This window comes from Taeniopygia guttata, chromosome 2, assembly GCF_048771995.1.
Source record: "Taeniopygia guttata chromosome 2, bTaeGut7.mat, whole genome shotgun sequence".
Lineage (NCBI taxonomy): Eukaryota > Metazoa > Chordata > Aves > Passeriformes > Estrildidae > Taeniopygia > Taeniopygia guttata.
The window spans coordinates 106,800,134-106,822,456 of record NC_133026.1 but is presented as its reverse complement, the minus strand read 5'-3'; the positions used below and the strand labels follow the sequence as shown (position 1 = coordinate 106,822,456).

The 22,323-nt window shown below is 41.7% G+C and overlaps 1 long non-coding RNA gene across 1 annotated transcript in view; it reads right to left on the bottom strand.

The window, feature by feature from the left end:
* LOC140682408 (uncharacterized) overlaps positions 1-21,351 on the bottom strand; it is a 31,101-nt gene extending 9,750 nt beyond the window's left edge. The window contains exon 1 of the long non-coding RNA XR_012054111.1: positions 21,135-21,351. This is a non-coding gene — a long non-coding RNA (uncharacterized lncRNA). The remainder of the gene's footprint in view (positions 1-21,134) is intronic.
* Between the last annotated feature and the right edge of the window lie 972 nt (positions 21,352-22,323).

Genomic DNA, 22,323 nt, shown 5'->3' with positions numbered 1-22,323 from the left:
ATTCCAAAAGCACAAATATTGGTGGTGTGTTACAATTAGGCTACGACCCTAATTTTTAATGAAATAACAGTCAAGTTGTGTGTGTTCTGCTTCTAATATTTATTTACTTGCTAAAACCAGACCTTTTATTGAGAGTGGTTTCATGCATTCTTTCACCAGTCAAGTCAACGTTACTGTCTTTTTAAAACAGCTGTAAATCTCTTTGATTGGGACTTGAGGCTGGAATCATTCGTGCTGTGTTAAACTAAACTGTCTTATCTCCTTGAGTGCTATGCAGCCTCTAGCATGTCCAGAGCTGCATCTGTCCATGGCCTAAGGAGGCCAATATTTGAAAGCTATTAATAAAGACATTTGGGGAGGAGATGGAGACACGCCTTTAACCCTCAGTGCAATGTGTTAGAAGAGATGACAGAGTAGGAGAGGCATGCTTTTTCATTTTCAAGGATAAGGGTTTTTGTCTTTTTCTTTTGCTTTTTTTTTTTTTTAATGGAGACAATCACTGCCCTACAAACAGCCCATTATTTTCAAAGGAATGCAGGCTGATGAACATCTGCACCACCAGACTGAAGGTTAACCCAGATAAAGGTTTCAAAAAAACATAGGAGGAAAAAACAAAATTGCCATGAAGCTGACCACTGGCAACACCACAGCAAGGAGACCCACACCTCTGAAGGCTCCTTCTGCCCTTACTGCCCCAAGCTGCTGAACTGCAGACAGAGGGGAGACCTTTCCTTGGCTCTGGAGCACCCTGGAAGTTTCCACAGGGCTTAGTTAAGTAGGGAAGTATAAAGCACCTTTACATGGGACCAGGGCTGTCTTTGCATGGGGTATTCCTTTCTTCTGACCTGTGTTGTTTTGCTGTTGAGGTGGCAAAAAGAGAGTTTCAAACTGGTCCCATCATATCTTAGTATTAGACAGGAAGTCAAGTACTATTGCATTTTTTAGTGCATCTCAACGTGCATGCTGAGGAGCGAGTCCTTGGTGAAAAACTGTTGTGGAAAGCAGTGTTAAAAACCTCCAGGCTGCTGGGGAAAAGTGGCAGTAACTTCCTCAGCTATCTAAAAGTCAGGCATCTGAACCTTTGTATGTCAACACTGAGGACCGGGGCATGTTCAGAGCAGAGTTATTGCATCCTTTGTGGGCACCTATCCAGAAGGCAGCTTAATTCCTTCCTGAGTGGCACGTGGACAAGGCACTGGACACACATGACATCGCTCTGACTTCAGCCCCTACAGACATGGGTTTCACCCAGAGCAGCATCTGGGACTTTGTTGTGGCAAAGCTACTGGCACTGATTTATGATGTGCCCCATAAAACCAGGGTGAACACAAGGAAAGGAAGCTGGGAGATTACTCTAGAAAGAATACTTGCTCCTGGTTTCCCTCACAGTCAGCTCTGCTAGAGATATTACCTTTCCAGTGCAGAAGGTGTTGGTGACATGGACCAAATGGTTGTATGCCCTTCCCTATACTCCTCCTACCCCTACCTGTTTCAGGAGCCACCTGTTTCTCACAACTCACCATGTTTACCACCTGTTTCTCTTAGAGGTTATGTCCAGAGTTGTCTACCATGCTGTCTTCCAGGTTGAGCTACCAATATTTAACATTAGGCAGCCAGAAAGGGCCGTGCTTGTGGGTAGGGGAAAGGCAAAAAAAATATTGCATTGCAAGACAGGGTATGCCTTTGCAGCTGTCATTGCTTATTACAGTAGAAGAGGGAAATGTCCCTCTTTCTTTGGAATCAAGATTTAGCCTCAGCTTTCCTTCTTCTTGTGGTCTCCTCTGCAGCAGTGAACAGTGAAAACTCAACAACTTCAACTCCTTCCTCCTGCTGTCACAGTCTTTTTATCTCCTCAACATCCACCAAAGTAGAAAGAAAATCCAAGTACTACCTTTTACCAAAGTCCTCAGGAAGGACAGCAGTGGTGAGATAGAAAAGCCCAGCCTTGCCCCTGAGAAGAGCAAGACTTATCTCAAAAGAGAAGTTCAAGCATGGACTCGAAGTTCTTTCAGAGACAAATATGACAGTTTTCTCTCTGACAAAACTTTGCTTTACACCTGGTATTTGATGTCTACTTAAATCAGGAATTTCTCGAGTTCTTGGATCATTTACCTATGTGACAAGGATGTAAAACACATGATAAACTAAAGTCACACAAACCTCACAGTATTTACTTCAAGATGTCAAAGTGTTGCTGTGCAAAAATCTCAGAGTGATGAGACCTGCTTCTTCAATACCAAGCCCAGAAAGTCCCAGTGAAATTATCATTCCCTGGATAGCACATAAACTTCAAATTTTGTCCTCACCCAAAAAGCTCAGAAGGGTTATGCTGTAGTTCATTTTCCTGGCCTCCAAAATGCCTTTAACTTTTTCCTCCATAACAGTCTCCTTTGTTTTTTGGTTGGGTTTTTTTTGTTGTTGTTGTTCTTCGTTTGTTTGTTTTTGGTGGGTTTTTTTTGGTGTTTTTTTTTTTCAGCCACAGAAATCCCGATACAAAAAGATGAAAATGTCATTAATCAATGCTGCAGTTGTAATAGATCTAACACATTCAAAACAAATGTGTGACAACTAAAATTGTCATTATTTTATCCAGAATTCTGATGGTTTCATTCCAACACAAATATTTCTATTTAAACTGAAAAATTACAAAGAGAGGAAAACGCAGTGGGAGGTTATAGAGTGTAGTCTCACAAATATATATGCTATTTTCTGACAACCAGTTTCTCTTCTAAAATTCCCATCACTGCAGTAGCTGAGGACCCTGAAGTCCAGATTATACTTAGTTTAATTTCAGAAGTGCTAAAGATATTAAACACCTTGCAGATTTGCATGATCTACCCTATACATAATCATACAAAAACTTGAGATCAGATTCCCATTAATTGTACATTGATTCATTTTAAACAGGCTCTACATACAGGCTGAGATGTATTAATAATATTTTATTGTGTTTTAACTCACTTCTGTTCTTATTAACTTGTTAATTTGTTTTAATGAATTATTTAGTTTTTCTCATAAGATTTATTAATGTGACAGACCATACTTTGACCTGTAGTTTTATATAATATCTCTGGCTGAGAAGAAATACCAAGGAAAAAAGCAGGAGGAATTTTTGTAGAGCATATTTTGTTCCAGTTGTATTATGTTTCGTAATTTATTATTATAATTTTGTTGCCTTACTCTACACAAGTAAATTAACCAATGGGTGCCTAAGGACATGTAGCACATGTTCAGGGTTTGTGGTGTAGGAGTGGATAAACAAAGATGGTAATATTGGCTAAAAGAACATCACATCCCATAAGGGGGGGGGGTTAATTTCTTTTCTTTGCACAATTCCAGTAAGAAATGCTAACCCTTTAGATGAAGAAAGACATTTGTCCCCATGAGCTTTAGGCTAGCAGGACGTAGGCTGTCCAGTTGCAACCACTTTCTTCCCAATCAGCTTTCAGCTGGGTGCAAAGTCATGCTGTTTTGCAGTTCTCCTGCCTTCATGTGACCTTCAAGATCATCTGCAGTGTTATTTCTTCAGCATCAAAAATCACAACACACTTGGGCAGAATTGGCACAGGAAACCTGTGCTAGAAGCCCACAATCTCAAAGGAGCCTAAGGAAATTGGTGAAGCAGAGATAATCTCCTTGCAATTGAAAGTGATCCTTCTCTCAAACAGAAATATTTCAGTGCCCCACATTTAGTAGAACTGAAGAGAAATGTGCAAGCATTAAAAGTATTAGCACCATTACCTTTGGAATGAAAAATCTGCCATTGCCATTACACTCAGATCACAATATTTTAATTACTGCTATTCCTGTGATTCTCGGGCTTTGATCATGTTATATCCTGTATCCTTTAACTATCCTATATAATTTTCTCCTTTACCAAATCAAAATGTCTCTGTGAATCTACTAGGGACAAAACAGACCTATCTGAACCTGAGATACACTGCCTTTCCAAGTAAGCACAAAGCAGCACATTCCCTTATGCTCACAAGCTATGGTGACTCTTCTAGGATCAAAGATACATCAAACTTCAGGAAAAAAAAAATCTATGTTCAAGGAAAGTATTCCCTGATTTATGTTGATTTAAAGATACTGAGAAACAAAACCCCATCAATTCCCTGGCCCCTTTACTTCACATTTACTCACCCTCTGTATTGAGAATTGCACTTGCGGTTTCAACTTCCAGCCATCAGTTCTAATTTAAAGCCCTTCAGTAGCCAGTATTTTTTTTTTCCATCTCACACTCATACACCACAGCACAGCTATCACTGTGACTCTCTTCACTGCGACTCTCTTCACTGCTCTTTTCTATTCTTCCCACCTTCCCTTTACCATGTGAGCACAAGGTCTGCAGGTAGCACACCAGTATTAGTCTCACAAAACTTTCACAAAAGACTATTCCTTCTCTTTGTAGACCTACTGAGTACCACAGGATGTTCATTTTCAGCTCCTTTTCTGAGCACTCCCCCTCCTCTGCCATACCCCACAGACAACCTCCCTAAACTTGTATTTTTAGCATGGAAACTTCTTTTTTTGTTAATGGTCCTATTCTTCCATGGTATTTAATCACTATGTAATTGTCCCCACTTTTATCATTTACAGTTGTCTGCAAATTTTGCCAACAGTGAAGTTGCAATTCCAGAGCCCTGAAGAAAATGTTTAATATGATCTTTAATGTCCTCTAGTTTTCTCTCCCCTGATGTTCAAAACCCACCAAATTTCTGTGTTTAGAGACTCCTCTTTTGTTTTGTTTGTAATACACATTTTTTTGGACAGACACGACCTGCAATTTTTATTTCAAGTCCTGCTTCTTCTTCATCTTCCTCTGGATCGCAGCCTTCAGGCTGCCTGTGGTCTAGGAACCTTTCTGTCCTTTGGCAAAAATAATACTTCTGCAGCAGGATCAGAAGTTGTTCCTTCTGCTAACACACCAATTCCTTTCACCTAGGTGGAAAAATCAGTTTTAAATTCCCTCTCTTGAATTTCTGCTCACTCATACAGTGTCAGTGATGAGGTCTCTTACACAGCTGTATCCCAAGAGAGGACTGATCTGCTAGAGGTATCAAATTTTGGGTTGATCAAGGGTTCAAGGCCTGGATTCAAGCCATATGTTCTTCAGATGAAGCCACATAGCTGGAGGCAGACAAGACAGTCAGCAAGGTAACCCTTGTGTGCAGTTTTTGGTTGAAGCAAGCCCATATCTGCCCACTGGAGGCTGAGCAGACATATCCCCAGGGCTCAGTCAGCAGGGCTGTCTCTGAGTCTCTGTGGTCTCCTCCATCCCTCCAGCATGCACTGGGACTGTCAAGGAGAAATCCAGAATTTATGCACTTAAGCAAATGGGGGAAAACTATGAAGCAGTGGTGTGCCTGGCAGAGCTTTAACTGCAACAAAGGTCTTATATAAAAGCATTTTTCTGTAAGGAGTGAAAAGGGCAGGGACAGCAAGGGGGAATGTTCTGACTCCAGCTCCCATGTGGGAGCTGCAGCATTCCAGCCAGCATAGGCAACTCCTGAGATGAAATAGGGTTGCATCCCAGGAACTGTATCACAGCTTTTCATGCTATTCCTATACCTCACAGCCCTGTGCAGCAGCCAGCTGTTCGGCTGAAGTAGCTGGAAAGCTGCTTCCTTCTCCTCTACCCCTTCCCTTATACCCTTATTAAAGTCCAGGAGGAATTCTTAGTGTTGATTTTTAAGCAGACTGAAAGAAAAAAGTGCAGTTGGATGGCATTTACTTACCCTTGGCCAAATTTGAGATGGAAGTTTATGTGTTCAAAGAAATATAGATAGCAATCTTGACTTTGTTGTTTGGATTGCAAAAGTATCAGGAAGCAAAAGTGTTCTGTAAGTAATTTCTATTGTATTCTCCAGATAGCTCGCTCATTAGCATAAATCCTATTAATAGATGACCTCAGATGTTGCCTTTTGAGCAGTGGTGCACTTTTGAGGAGCAGGAGCAATGTTTGTCCATGTCTGTAATTTCCCTACTGAATAAACAATGCTCTTTCTTCCCCTTTCCCCAGGTGTGACTGCTTCATCAGCACTTCCCTGGCTGTGCATGAAACATGGGCATGCTAAACAATAAGCCCTGTTTTCCACAGCTGTACTCGCACCAGTAAGACTCTTTGTACCATTCTGAGGCTGAAAGCTCTCACGTTTCTCCCCATTCTCCTTGTGGGGATGCAGAAAATCCTAGAGAAAAACATAACTTGTTTAGCTATGGGGAGGTTTACCACATTAGCCCTTTAATCGATGAGAAGAAAGTTGCTGGACTATGTGCCATAGCTGCTATCCTGGGGTGTTGCCAAGCCCAGCTTCCAAAAGAGGTAGCTAAGTCTGGAAATACTATGTGATGTTACTCTGAGCACTCAAAAGAGGACTTGTCACCTGCTGAGATAAAGTCCCTTGCAGCCTCATTAACTGCAGCCAATGCTGTGGAAACTCCTGCACATGCCTCTCTTCAGAAGATGCTGATCAAGAGATTAAAAAAAAATTTCTGATCTTATTTTTTTTTCTCCCTCTGTCTTTCTGTCCTTTTCCATGGATCTACGGGTGAAGAATCCACTCAGAATAAAGATACTATAAAAGAGGAGAGCTGAAGATCAGCTCTTCAGCTTATAAGCAATCTTAATACAATCAGATGAAAAATTCAATGCTAAAACCACCTTACCTACCCAAAGCAGGCTCTTACCAAAATCTCTTTTGCATGATTTCCCAAAATAGGACAAAACTAGGACTCACCTCTGGGAAGAATGGCCAGAAAGGAATGGAAAAGTTACTGCTGAGCTTTCCCCAGCAGGTCTCTATGCATATGAAAGGTGTTGTGCCTTCAATTTTCAAGTCCTACTATGAAAGTGCATGTTCACTCTGTCAACTTCCAAGTCTCCAGCTCATTCGCCCTGAAGAGCCATGGGGCTGAGCCAGCCCTGCTGGGCTGTGAGCTGCACACGGGTTTAACACCTACCTTAGTGCTCTCCATCTGTCACTATGTGTAATTGTACTTCCCTACCGCTGTTTGCAGAGTGGGGGACGACCATACAGGGCTACAGCTCTCTTCTAATTAAAGTGCTTGGATTTAATCAAGGCTACGGCAGCTTGAGGATGATAGACTGCCCACAGAACAGACAGCATCCCGAACCATCTTAACTAACAGAGTGTACAGATAAAGAGGAGAGAAATGAAGCAGTGCTTTCGTTCTTTTGCTTTGCACTTCTGCATTCCAGCTGTCAGGGCTGAAGGCCAGCACTTGCTTTTGCAGGCAGCCAGAGCTGCAGCCTGTGTGTGTGTGCTTTCTTCGGTATCAGAGGTGCGGAGCTCTGCTCCTGAACAGACCAAACTGGATGACATAACAGGAAGGGCATCCCTTGGATCACCCCTCCATCTGACCCTGCCACTGCGGGACCCTGGAAGGCAGAAGTGGGGAGAGACTGGAGGAGGAAGATGCGAGGCAGGAGTCCTGCAACCCTGTGTCTGCCAGAGTACTGTGTGCCAAGCCTTCTAATGCCTCTAGTGCCAGATTTTCTCCATCTGTAAATATTGTTTGCCATTGTCTAGCTAATTTTCAAGTGACACTTGAAGTCTTGATACTAGGTCATGGATTCTACAAACAGCTGTGCCTGTCAAAGACTATCATTCCTAATTGGGGGTTTCCATGCCCCTACCAGAAAGTGTTGTCACCTCAGCCCTGCCAAGAAAGGGGCACACAAGCCCTTCCTTATCTGCTGCAAGCCAGACAGTTAGAAAAATTGCCTTCCTCATTTGTGTAACCTCAGCCAGCTGCCTTTCTCAGGAACTCTCACTGAATCATGTCTTCTGGCAGGAGTAATAACTTCCAGCAACTAGGACAGAAACACCATCATCCAGGGCTGTTGAGTACATGAAGAATACACCCCTAGAGCTTCACTCTGCAGCACCAGCAGCATGTACAAGACTATTCTTGCACGTGTATTCTGTCCTTCCTGTGGATGTCTCAGAAACTCTGTAGTTACAGCAAGAATGGAGATGTCTAGATTTGGCATTCGCTTCTGTTGGTTTTAGTTTTATGGCTCTGGAACAGGGACGCCAAGTCCTTGATGCAGACAGTCTTAAAATACATGCAATCATTTGCTCTCATAATGTTTGGGATTCAGATTTTGCCTTTTTTGCCAGCTAAGACTGATCACTTGAATCCCCCACTGAAATGACGGAGTCATCAGTGGACCAGACATGGTTCCCTAATGGAAGTCACTTGCCTGAAAGCATGTTTGTGTTACTGCAGCATCATGCTCAAACCTGCAGATACATCAGGTATCACACTTCTCTGTCAGTGCTGAACCAATTTCTTAACATGGACTTATGGGTTGCTTCAAAGTTCCCATCTTAAAGGCACTAAAATTACCTAGAATTTCTTTGGGCAGGGTCATGCCACTTGCTATTGGCTAACTTTTGAGTGTCTGGTCACTACAAAAAATTCTGTCAAAAGACACTACAGAGTGCTTGGCAAAACATAGAGAGCATCACATAACAGAGGCCAAAACACAGATGCAACATGACATGAAATGATGGGAAAACAGGTGTATCTTCAGTTTTGCCTGTTTCAGGGGCTGAGGTATTTAATCTCTTGTAAGACACAATTAACATATGCTTATGACTCACTGCCTAGAACCCTATTCCAAGTGGGTCATGGGACTCCTTTCCTAGAAATTCAGAAAAGGAGCTGATCCTTTCAACAGCTGGAACTGACCTTGTATGAAGGACTCAGCAAGTGAGGAGGGACAACCTGAAAACACTTATCCTTTGGTCTCCCTCCAGCTGGGAATGAGAGAGGAGGTTGTATTCCCTTGGACAAAGGAGAGCAGAGACCTGGAAGCTTCATTGCACATGTTGCATGGCACTGTCCCTTGGTCTCATCTGTCCTGAGCAGAGCAGGGATTAGATTTGTGTGCCAGCTGACACAAAAACCTGCTTTAGATCCGGCTGTGTGTAATTACACAGCATTGAAACCATCACTGCAAACACTCCCTGAGAAAAGTAAAGCTCCCTGAATAATCCCTGCATAATTGTAAGCTAAATAAACTTTTTTTTTTTTTTAATGTGGAAGTCCAAGCTATTTGTGCCTTTTCTCACTTATCCAGAGCTTGCTAGGACACCAAACCTGAGGCATTTAAAGCACTACTGCAAAGTATTTTTCCTCATTAAATTCTGTCCTTCCACACCCTCATCCCTTCGCCTCACAGTATTAGGTGACACTGCTACCTTGCAGCAGAAAGCCATCAGCTCCAAGAAGTGATGATTGCCTATTTCAGGACTGCAGCACTGCTGTGAACAAGGTGCTCAAGTATGATACATTATGCCTCCAAGGCTGAAAGTATCACCTCTGTGATGCTCCTAAACTCTGAGCTGGGTGAAGTTAACACCACAGCCCAGGTTTCTCATGTGATGGAACATTATGCTCCTAACCAAAAAATCAAGACTGTTTCTACAGGACACTGGAGCTTAATACCTTTTGCACTGCCCTGTGCCCAGTTTATATATCCCTTGTGGACAGGAGAGCTTATTGCTCAGAATACATTCCAATAACTTTTACACGTATGGCAGAATTTATTTAATTAGCAATAGGTAGTGGAAGCCCCACTATGAAATACTGATTTTTGTAAACTAATAGCTATGTGACTAAGGACTATCACACAAACCAGCAAAGGATGCTTCCTCAGGTATTAGATTTATTTCCTTGACAGATATAATATTTTTTTATACAACAGTGTGGTAATATGGTAGATTACTATAGCATAGTATATACTGTAGTACAATTTTATAATATTATGTATTTACAGCAGTTGTTCTGGTAAAGCCTGGTGTAAACTTTAAATAGTTTAATATATTTGTAAGGACAAAGCAAATCCTGTTAAAAAAAAACCCAAGCAGGTTCACCAAAATGGAGCTCTGGCTACTGCAGTTTCCAACAGAGACAGATTACAAAATAAAGGGATGTCTGTCACCTGGGCAATAAAGGACAGATTTCTTTTCGACCATATTTTTTGCCATATCACATTAATGACCTGTACCATAGCTCATGCCATTCAGATGTATAAATAAAAGGCTAAGTAGGTACTTCTCTGGCAGCAACCACTTCTCTATGAACCTGTATTTATAAACTTGTAGGCACCTGAAATATGATTCTTCTAAGGCTTCACTTGAACTCAGAATTCCCACACACTCAGCCAAGATGAATCTTCCTCCAAGCGGAATACACTTGCCAGTCCTATCATAGAGCAACACTGCACAAAACTGCTGGGAACAAACTGAAGAGTGTTTTATCCAATTGCAACTGCCTGAGGTCAATGAAGAAGGCATTAGTTTTATTTTTAGCTTGCTTTTACAGCCTGATTGCATTTTTCATAAGATAATCCAGTAGAGGTTCTCCTCTCTGTTGCTTTGGGTTTCTTTTTAATCATCAAGTTTGCCACATTACTAATTAACAAGCTCTTAATAAATCACTGATTGTTTAATATGAATCAGAAGAAGAAAACACTGGCATACCATGACTAAATTTTTTCATCATTTGTTGATAGAAACTCCAGGATATTTGTCACTGCAGCATCCCAGAACCTCTCAAAAAATGAAGGATTTGTTCTTGTAGCAGCAAAGGAAAAGTGCAAGAGTGATGTAAACAGGCGGACAAGTAGGAAGGAGAAGAAAGATCAATTAAAAAACTTGCTTTCAGCCCTAAAAGAAATAGGTAACACCAATGTCAAGGTAGAGTAGACTGTTTATCAGTTTGTCCTATCTAACAACCATTTTGGACTCCTGGGGTTAGTTTTCAGTTTAGATTGGAAGACTGTGGAAAGAAAACCAGGCTACAGATGAAAGTCAATAGCCAAACCTGCTTATAGTTTGGCTTTTGATATCAGATATCAAAGATATATTTGCTTTTGTGTAAAACTGGAGTCTTTGTTTGGAAAAATCTGTGCCATGGAATTTTATAATGGTCAGAGATAAATTTTAGTAATCACAAATTAGATTTTGAGAAATCATGAGATTGGTGTAAAAATTATACAAATGTTTTCAAAGAAATGCTCTTTTATTTTCATATTTGTCCTTTTATTCTCTTTAACAGCATTGAGCTATTTGCTTTGCGTGACCAACTGTCAAAGCACTGTGCAAATTGCAAGGAGAAAATTCTCACCAGAAAATTCTGTACCTTTTTGTAAAAATATTTCAGCTGTGCATTTATTTCTCTTTTCAGTGTGTAAAATACACTCGGTCTTAAAATTGTAGTCTTGTCTCTGTTAATTTCCTCCCAGATAGGACTTTGCGGCTAGGAACTTCTAATTCCTCTCTTCAGCCACTTTTTTACTATTACAATAAATCTTTTGATCAGAAGCTAGAGTACTGGAGCTGGATGAGAGTGTATGCAAATTCAGTCAAAGCCTTTGCCCAGTTGATTCAATCTTCCTTTTAATCCCCATGATGATCTGCAGTAATGGATAAAAATTACGAGCAGGAGAAAGAAGGGAAAAAAAGAGACCAACCCTCAGGAAGCAATTCTGATTGCTGTGAGGAAGCACTGGAGGCTCTTAGCCCCAGGGAACTCTCCCCAGTTCACTGGAGGCTTTCAGATACTATGGTGATGGGGGACTTTATGAATAACTAGGTAGATAAATGGTAAGTGCTTTTGATCTCTGCTAGCCTGCATTTCATTCTGTCAGCTGGAGAAGAGGCTATTCAAATCTGTCGGCTGTAGGAGGTCAGCCAGGAGAGAGAAAATGTCTTCATTACAGCCTTCTGTTCAGCCAGGCCTCCCAGCTGACCCCGGCACCCAGGCTTGTCAGTCAGATGAGGCAAATTTTCCAACCGAGGCAAGATGTTGCTGCACCAGATTTTTATCCCTGGTTTAAGAGCTTGAGCTCAGGGGCAGCAGCATAAGGCCAAGGAGGAGCTAGCTTGCATTTTGACATCTCCCCCAAAACTGCCATGGGATTCATGGGAACCTTCCCCTGGCAGGTGGGTGTGGGGAACCTGAACTCGTTTTCCTCAGCACTTTTTCAGTGCCACTGAGGTAGGAGGCTCTGAAGGCAGGTGTGAACAGAACCACTATAGAAGACAGAGTAACTCTGCCATTAGAAATGCCTAAATATTTGTTACATTTTCTGCCTTGAATCTTCTCATTTGGTGAGTCTCCTCTCCCAGGTCTCATATAAATTTCAGGCAAAGGAGCTGGAGTTCTCCTTAACTTCCATTCCAGGCTGAAAGTTAATTTCCCGTGTTTAAAGATCCCACCAATTTTTGTGGCAATACCCAGGAAGGAAGCCAGGTGCAGAGACCTGTCTAATGGAGAAGGAAGATCTCAGCTATTCAGTATGGAGAAGGAGGTCACATTTTTGCAAAAAGATGCATAAACATTGAAATAGGAATTCCAATCCCATTATTTGGTAATGAGATTTGTAAACCTCATGTTCACAGGCTGAGATAAACAATATATGCTTCCTGAATCCCTCTTGGAAGAAAAACTCCTTGCAGCATAGCTAAATTACACAGTGAGTTATCGTTTACAAAGAATAAAAATAGGAAAAGGAGCCAGTGAAATTAATTTATGTCTAAAGGATTTTTCACTTTTTGGATTGAAGGGCAGAGAAACAGAGTCTCCTCTAAAATCACACTGGTAATGGAGATGATTTTACTGTGTTAGATCAATTCCAGAAAACATTATAAAAATGTTCCTTTTACTCAAGCCAGCCAGGTTTTAATAGTATCAAAGCAAAATATAGTCTGCTATTAGCATGAAATAACATTAGCATAAATAGAAAAGAGTAAGGACACTTGAAAAAAGTTCCACATAAATGGCCTGCTCATTTCACTAGACACCACTGTAGCTGAGAAACTGTGAAATTTCCATAATAATCGAGTGCAGAGAAAAACAAACAACAATTTTATTGATAGGGAAATTACATCCTGTTGCTGAATATAAAACTACAGCTCTGTTCAATGGCCCTTTTACAGCATTGAAAGTATATATTAATTTATAAGTGTAAATGAATTGTGAACAAAATATTCAGTTCAGTATGGCCACAGAAACCTCCTGATAGTATTTCAGGGCAGGAACTCAGGAGACATACATTTGGATTCCATATCCTAGACCCCGAGCTAGTGGCATCTGATACCTTTGTGGAAAAGATTTACACAGCTGCTATGTGGTGATATACTTGTGACAACAAGCATCACACCAATTGGCCCATGAGACATTACTGGCTTTGGGGGAGAAGAGCTCCTTTGGGTTTTTTGCTTTCTTTGTTTTAAAAAGAGGATCCTTCAATACTTTGCAGCAATAATCCCAGATACTGCAGTCAGAAGTTACACTGCTGCAGTGCTGAGGACTGGGCTGCTGTGGTTCCAGGCAGGAACCTGCTGTGGAGGCTGTGGCAGATGGGACCTCACTATCCACCGCAAGGGCTGGTAGCAGCAGGTTCCTTCCTCCTGCCTGTACACGTGCCCAGGTATTGAGCATCTCTCTCCCCATTACCTCCTACACCCATAAACACTGCTGCAAAGTAGGTCTGAAGAGCTACCCAGTCAGCACAAGGGTGCTTTACATCCTCTGCGTGCTCTGCATGGCAGTGAGTGATTTCCCCTGGGGCAGCGCAATGAAAGGAAAGGCCCTAAAATGATGCCTTTAGCTGCACTCCTGCCAGGCAGCCCCCACTGAGCCCAGCCTGGATGCCTTGTCCTCAAAACAGTATTGGGGGAGAAAGGTTTGGGGGGATGGGAGTGATTGTGTGGCTGCACAAAGCCCGTTGAACAGTTAATGCTTTAACCTTGCGTATAATTTATACAATAAACAAAGTCACATGTTTCTCTAATAATTTAGATGTAAGCAAATGTTGATTTATTCAGGAAGGCTACTGCCAGCAGCAAAGCCTGCAGCACTGAAATTTGAATTAAACTAGGACAGAAGCAGGCTAGTCTATAATAACATTTGTATAATTTTATTTTTGCCCTTGGCTCAGTTCATTTCCTTCTACAGTAGATGCATGAAATTGGTTCTTCAGCCACCTTTAGCTGATGTTCATTGATATCAGGGGTAGGCAGAGAAGCAAGAGAATGTAACCTTTTTAGACTTTGTGTTTGCAATCATAAGGCCATAAATTCTTAGGTCATTTACAACAATAATTTTCTTCTGTGCCTTTCCTCAGTACTCTCTGACAGCTCCATGTCACCTGAAATGATGGGGCTTTTTCCCCCTTTTTTTTTTTTTCCTGCATGGAGACTTCTAGAACAGAGCTTGCTAAACAGATGCAAATGCTGTGTTGTTTTTATTCTTTCTTTCAGGCCTGAGGGCATGAAATTGGAGTTCTTTTACTCTGCTTTCAACATGAAGGAAGGGGACTCTATGATACTTCAAAAATGATGGTGAAAAAAAATATACACTAATACAGATCTCTGCAATGGATCCCTTGGCTTCTTTTCCAACTCTGTGTGTGAAGAGGAGAAAATTAGAGTGATAACTTCTCTGGCAATGGCACAGAATCATCTTTTAAGTGTAGCCAGGATGAACAAGAATGTTGCATGGGATTTACTTATTTTTTTTCCAGATGTACATCTGGCCAGGTGCAAAAGCTCACGTGCCCATCACAAACTGAGGTAGTAATGCTCTCATGCATAACACCCATGTATATGGTGATTTCACAACTGTGTTTTTTGATGAGTGACTTTCATTTTTACAGTCCTCTCTGTTGCAAATAAAAGCGTTTTAACAGAAGACAAAATTAAACCAAGTCCTGTGAGTCCAGGGCAGTTTCTGGGACTCATGACCTGTCCATGTCCCCAGCACACACAGCCCCTGAGACCTGTCAGTGACACTTTCAAGACCAGCCCAATAAAAGTTAGAACAGAAACAGCCACCTGATGTGTTTTAGTAGAGGGCTGTGGCTGACTGCCAGGATGGGAAATGCCAGCCTCAAGCTCCTCCACCATAAAAGTAATATACTCCCTCTCCTCACCACACAGTGACCACACAAACGGAACCAGTCCATGCCCTGCTGAACAACCTATTGCCTCAGGAGTGCAAACATTGAAACAGTACAGCTTTCCAATCCTAAATCCTAGGAGTATGTCTTGAATCTTGAATCTATGGATGTCTTGAATCTTATGGCCCCATATGACCCATCTTGCACTGTCTCGCCTAAAAAGTAAGGGCCGTGCCACATTCCCCTTCACTTCAAGTGACTTTCCCTAGCTGTGGGCCACAGTGAAGGGAGCAGAGCCACCTCTGTGTGACTGCTGTGTCCATTCAGTTCTGGCCATGGCAATACTCGCAGACCTTTGTTCCAGCGCCCACTCCTCTTCCTCTCCTCACCCGCTGATTACTGTAAGCAAGGGAAGGGCAAGCTGGGGGTATTTCCTTTGCCAAAGCATGTGGGAAGCAGCAGCAGACTGCAACACCATCAGCCACAGCCTCCCAGGCTGCTCTTTGGATACCACAGCCATGTGCCCCTGACCTGGGGCAAAGTCAAGTTCGAGCCCTTACTTCCCTTATTATTAATTAAAACATTGGAGGAGATCCTCAGCTGGAGTAAATATTCATTGCTCCTGGCTCTCGCCCACTGGTTTCTGAAAGCTCACAGAAATATTCACATTTAATGCTGTTAACACTGATCTTGGCTCACACTTCTGCGGTCAAATAAATAAATATCACTGCACCCCATTTAGCTCTGTTAATGCCACATTAAGAATGGCATGTGTTTTGACATAACCACCCCTTCCCACATTTTTTTTAAACACCATAAATGAAGCATTAAAATTCCCAATCCATCACAGTGACATCAGATCAGTGGGCTGTGACTTTTATGACATCAGAACAATTGATTATATGACTCTTTTATGTGTAGCTTGCTATGCGACGATTGCTCTTCTCTCCATATATTACATCCTAATGTCTTGGAAAAATCTCAGGAGATAAAAAGGAATCACTGTGAAGCAGTGAAGTACAGTGGTTACAGAATTGCCATAAAACTGTCATAAAAATTGTAGAAACAAAAATGCCTTTAAAGACGGCAATGTTCCATTATGGGTCCCTAGCTAATGGTCTGGAGTTGCCCTATGCATACCTTACCATATTTACTGCTTCTGGATATCTCTGTACCTTTCTCCCAGAAGATTATAGGGTTATCAAGACATGCTGGTTTCCCTGCACACTTTAAGTCTCTTTACCCCATTATATCACCTCTAACAAGTCAAGTGATGTTTGTACCAGCTAAAATTCAGGGTTTCTTTTCAAATAGCCCAAAAAAAGGAATGAAAAAGAATAAAAAAAATCTGACGAGGAAAGGGAGGTAAAAGCTATTTGTTGCTACAAGATTGCTGAAAGAAAACATATTCTGTAGTGCTTAAATATAAAGTTATTGTTAAAATTAGAATCCAGGTACAGAATAAGCAGCTCTCTCCTGCTGAGAGGTGACACGGAAAGCTCTGCCCAGAAGAAAGACCTCCAACTGGATTATTTACTGTAAACCCACACGTGCCTGGGACCACGTGCTGTGCCATATAGCTGTATGTTTTCTTGTGCTCACCAGACTATCCACACAAAGCTGCTACCAGGAGGATTGAGCAAGAGAGTGCTTCTCTTTTTCAGATACAGATGTGGCTTCTGTTGCTCTGTGGGACAATAAGGCCTAATGGGCAAAAGCTAAATGATTTTTTTTTTAATTTTATCTTTCGTTGTAATTTCAAGGCAATTCAATGTAAACAAAAAGGTGCTACAGTCATAAGGATGGTGTAAGTCATAGCAGAAGTTAATGCCTCGGGGTCCTGAATGATGAGCTATGGCAAATTCCATCCCTGCTGCCGCAGATGTGCATGCTCCTGTCCCTCCTTTGAGCAGGGTCACAGAAAGCATCAAGGGCCAGTGCCCTCCCTGTGCTTTCCTGGAGGACCAGGATGGATGTGCACCATTGCTCCAGCACCCATAGGAGCCACAGACACATGGACAAGCATCTGTCTCACTCCCTCTCCTCCTGCAAGGGGTGACTTCTGGCAGAGGAGACAGGCAGCCACCTGAGCAAGGGCTGCTGTCCCTTGAGCAACTGCAGCTGCTGTTGCTCCACGTGCGAGTGGGCACCCATAGCTCCTTCCCAGGGTGTCTGCCTCACTAGAACAATACAGCAGCTTCAAGAAATGCCTTAACATCTTGCAAATACTTTGGGATCCTTACACAGAAGGCACTAGAGAAAATATATATTCGTAAAGTCTTGATGGGTAGACAGGTGTGCCAACACCCTCTAGTCACCCTCAGAAATAATGCAGTGGAAGAAAAGCAGGGCCTCTCCAGCTGTTTTTTTCCAGCCCCTCCAGCACACACACACACACAGATATACACACACCTGAGAGCTCCAAACCACAGATGGACAGGACATTTGCTACAGGGAGTAAGCACAGACTGTTGGCCCTCCAGTCAAAGCTTCCAAGCAAGGAAAGCTGCTGAGAGTTCAGCAGCCTAAAAACCAACCTCCAGGTATGGTGGCACCTTTGGGAAAACCCTAGTACTGTAGTGGGAGGAGAGCTTCACCAGGCAATCCCAGCCTTGCTTGGTACTCACATGAAACAGGGACCTGGATAAATTTACTCCTGGATAAATTATGCCTTTTTTTCTTCTTCCTCCATCCTTCCCAAACCAGCATATTCTGGGAGGCTGAGAGAAAATCTAAGCTACCTAAGATGATGACTGATTACTACTTATCCCTCTTTCAAGGATCTGCACTCTCTTTTATTGGGGTGAGAGAGTAAGAGATGTGTGGCTGGGACCTTTACAAGTGCCCTTTGCAGACTCCAGGGTGATTTCAAGGGCAGCTTATGGCAAAGGATATTGACAACAACAGAGCCCATCTTGAACACACACCCTTAACATATTCTTAATTTATATGCAGACCAAGCAGCAACATTATTGTTCAGCTGGGGGCATATTTAATTGCTGAATGTTCTGCAGATGTCTTGCAGGCTGTATAGATAAAGGCATTTTAAGTTGCTGACATATAACAGCACATCTTTCTTCTTTTAACATAAAAATTCCTACCTTCTTTGATGGATGTGGAATTTTTAAGACTGAAATCCTTTGCTAGTCCTTGAGAATATTTTAGCGGATGTTAAACTCCCTGACACTGTGTGGGAGCAGCTAAACCCTGATGCCTCTTCACTGGGGAAAAAAATTAGCTTCATTACTGTAAAAGCAGTGTTTTCCCATGACATGAAATTGAGGAAGGCCCTTTATTGTTTCTTAAAACCCAGCAGTGTGACTCACCAGGCTCTAGCCAGACACTGAAGCGATGGCAGTTTATTTAAGTGCAAGCAGCCTGCTCAGCGCTGAATAAGACCTCCAAGGAGTCCAGAACTTTGCCCTAAGGTGGCTGTAACCCAAGGGCAGCTCTGCAAAGCATTGCTGGTGCCAAGGATCCAGCACAGCTTCCCTTCTCTGTAACACTGTGAGGTGCTAAGCAATTCAGGGTCAGCCCCATGAACTTAAAGCTCTTGTCTATTGTGAGTTCCTATCTTATACTTAAGGACTGAATACTGCATATCATGTCTGGGTTTTGGGGTGTTTTTTAATCTCTCCCAACCTTCAAGACTAATCAGACTTACAAATGGTTGTCCTATATCAATTTTTAATTACACCTATAATGTCCTTTATGGTTTGTGCTGCACCAGGACACCTCCATCCCAGTGACATAGGTGTCTGACATTTTTTCAAGGAGATAGCTATAAATTCAGCAGAAAACTGGACTCCATTTAAAAAAAAAGAAAAAAACCATAAAAGCTGGGAGGAGGCAACTTGATGTGGCATGGCTCCTGGCAATGAGGAAGCATGAGTGCATACTGAAGCTTAGAAATAGAAAGTGATGTCCTCATAAAAATATGGCTCTAGGCTGGTGTGCCACTAGAAATTCTTCTGTCAGTTTAGAATATTTAGCTCTAAGGGATCTCTACTTTCAAATGCATCTTTTGATGCAAAATAGGCTGCACAGACTGAGATAGTGTTGAAGAAGGGAGAGTTGCATTTGCTCCCAGTCATGCTTAGTAAACTGGAGATTTTTAGATAGGCTTTTTGATCCCAAAGTATTGGGAGGGCAGGTGGGTTACCTTAGCAGTGCGTTAGGTCTCCGGGTTCTTCTGACTGAAAACTGTTACTGATACCAGGGCAGCTAAATAATACTGAAAGCTTCGACACTGCTGGTTATCAGGGGAACCTCTTTAGTCTAATTTGAAAGCTCAAAGCTTCAGGCAACTGATTTTTTTTTCGTTACAGGCTCTTTTGTGTGATGTTCCAATGCAGTATATCCAATCAATGATGCCATATCACGCATGGTACCGTCATGTGGATGTTTATTCCCCCTGTGTTTTGTATTTGACTTGTTAAACTGCAAGAAGAGTTCAGGGAACAAACGGGGAAAAAAATGAAAAGCAAACTCCTCGGCTCCCCTATTGCAGAAATTTTAAACTAGTGAATACACAAGCCTCAGCGCTCCAAGAGAAATGAAAAGAAGCGGAAAGTGAAAATATATACATATGTATACACATGAACAAAACATGAGCCATAGTCATGGCAATCTGGGCTCCAATGTGCCAAGCAAAAGGGGTTATTCCTTCAAGCAATCTTTGTGTCGTAAAATTTAGGACACGGCAAGGCTGGTTTATGATCACACTGTAGATTCCACTATAAAACTCCAGAGTTTCTGTACAGTAAATTCCACTGGATAATTAGAGCAGGCTGCTCTGGAAGATTTTAATAGTGCATCTTCTAAAAAAGGGATGTTAAGGCAGTCTGGCTGGAGAGAAGGGGACAAGACTAATTATCAAGATACTCGTTCTTCCTTTCTTCTGTATTTCTTTTCACAACACACATTTCATTGTTTAGGTTCATCTGGGGAAGTGACAAGAATTGTGAGGATTCTTTCTATACAGAGTTTTTTAACTTAAATAATAATGGTCCAGATCTTCAGATGAAATAAATCAGACTATTTCATTTGCAGTGTGTCTGTGTAAATAATCTTAAGTTGATTTTATTGGGATGCCAAAAGGAAAAGTACATGCAGGCTCCATAATAAATGATTCATTCATAGAGGGTGATGATGCCTTCTGAGGTTTTGGCCCAGAAGACCAGGAGCAGCTTAAGGAAACTCCATCGTTTCATAACCCTTTGGATTTAATTTCTTGTGAACTACTTTGCTTTAGATCTCAGCGCAACTAAAACCAGTGCTTATATTAACTGCATTTTTTATTGTGTTTACAAGAGTTTACTTTCAATCTGGTTTCTCTTGCCCCTCTGTTCTGAAGCAAGCCACAAATCTGCATTTCTGGTGCTGTAGTCCCTGGTCAGTGAGATAACTATGAGGCACTCATTTTCTCATTGTCTTTTCATACAATCACTCTCAATTAAGAACTAATATTTGTATCTTAATATCAGCAACAATGGGACAGGCAGTCAAAAGTGTCAGGAATCGAGCAGAGATATACTGACTTGTTTTCTTAGACCAGGAGAAGAATCCCTTCTTTTATTGGCTTGATAGTGCTTAGTGATAGAGCTGATGGTGCTGATAACCTTGTACTGTCATTGATATGAGCCAGGCATGAGGCTGCTCTATCCTGCAGGGCTGCATCCTGCATTTGCCTGATGCAGGATGCCCTGAAGCACTTACCAGGTAGCTGGATCTTACTCTTTTTTTTCTTTTTTTTTATCCTAAAATATTAAATAATCTAACCACTATTTATACATTTCCATGGAAGCAAAGTGTCTGTGGACACACACTGGCCTGGAGTTCAACCAGGGCTGCTGTCCCTTTCCTGCATTAGCTCCCTGCCATGTGAATCCTCATTGTAAGTCTAAGATGATTTTGTTGATTCCTGGAAGATGTCATCAATGCAGTTTCAACAGTGAGGAATGAAGCAACACTTACACATTCACACTGGGTGTATTAATCTCATTCACAAGGGAGTGTTATCCTAATTTAAAGGTATTGTCAGCTTAGTAAACAAATCACTGCTGGAGTCAGCTGGGTGTAATCAAATGAGACCTATTTTCTCCCTTAAAGGCTTTGGTGTCAGAATAACAAATCAAACAGTAAATTGATCAAATTCATGCAAGAAGAGCAAAATTTTCCTTCTTACACCTACCTGTCTTACTCTGTATCCACACAGTTCAGATCTGTTGGTCCACCTTTCAGATATTTTGAGTTCATGTCATTTGTAAGCAGGAGTTAAGAAGGTAAACTAAGGAGGCAATGACTGCCACTCAGGATACTCAGTTAAATAATGAAAAAAACAGCACTCTCCGGCTAGGAAGCACAGCAGAAAAGCAAAGAAATGCATGATGAGGAAGCAAGGTGAGCCAGCTAAGCTCTCAACCCAGTGAGGCAGAAACAATGGAAAGGCCCGCCCATGCCTGCAGGGGAACTGCAGTCCCCAGGAGTCCTGGAAATTGTGCCAACACCTGCCAAAGTGTGCCTGGGGTGGCACAACATCACCTACCTTTCAGAGTCCTCTCAAATCTGCCATGAAGCTCAGTAAACCAAAACTAAATACAACTGTAGGTTTAGGCATTTACCCTGTGAAAAAAACCAAACTCCCATAAGACCAAACCAACAACATAAAAAAAAAAAAAAAAACAAACCCTGCCAAAACATGTAGGGACATGTTAAAGAGATGTATGAATCCAGGTATGTTACAAACATTATGCTCAAATGATGTAGCAAGTGACATTAGAAGGAATGCTTTTCATACAGGCAAAAGCAACCTGGTACAGAATTACCTGCAGAATTCAGCATGACGAGGACAAGCAACTATTTTACCTACCGCTAGCTTATTTTATATGACTGGCTGGGAGCAGAATTTTTCCAAGATATCATGACCCAGACATTCTAGAAGCACCAGCATCCCCACAAGCAAGGGGGTTCCCTTTTGCTGCTGTTTATTTTCACTTTGTGCTGGAGGAACAAAACATGCATTTCTGTCACATCGTACGGTAGTAAGTATGCTCAAATTAATGTCCGTCCTAACAATTATGCCAAAAATAACTCATTTTTCCAAACAGCAAAATTCAATTGCCACCTTAAACAGTGTAATAATCACTGCACTATGGAGGGTTTAGGGCCCAGCCATCAAAGCATCTAAACATGTACTAAGTATCATTGTACTTGTGCAAAGAGTGGAAAAGAATAAGCAGGGCTGAAGGGCAAAAGAAAACTCTTAAAACAGTGAATGAACTTGTTGCTATTATAGAATCATAGAATAGAATAATTTTGGTTGGAAAATATCTTTAAGATCATTTAATCCAACAAATTATCCAAGTGCATCCCTAAACCCC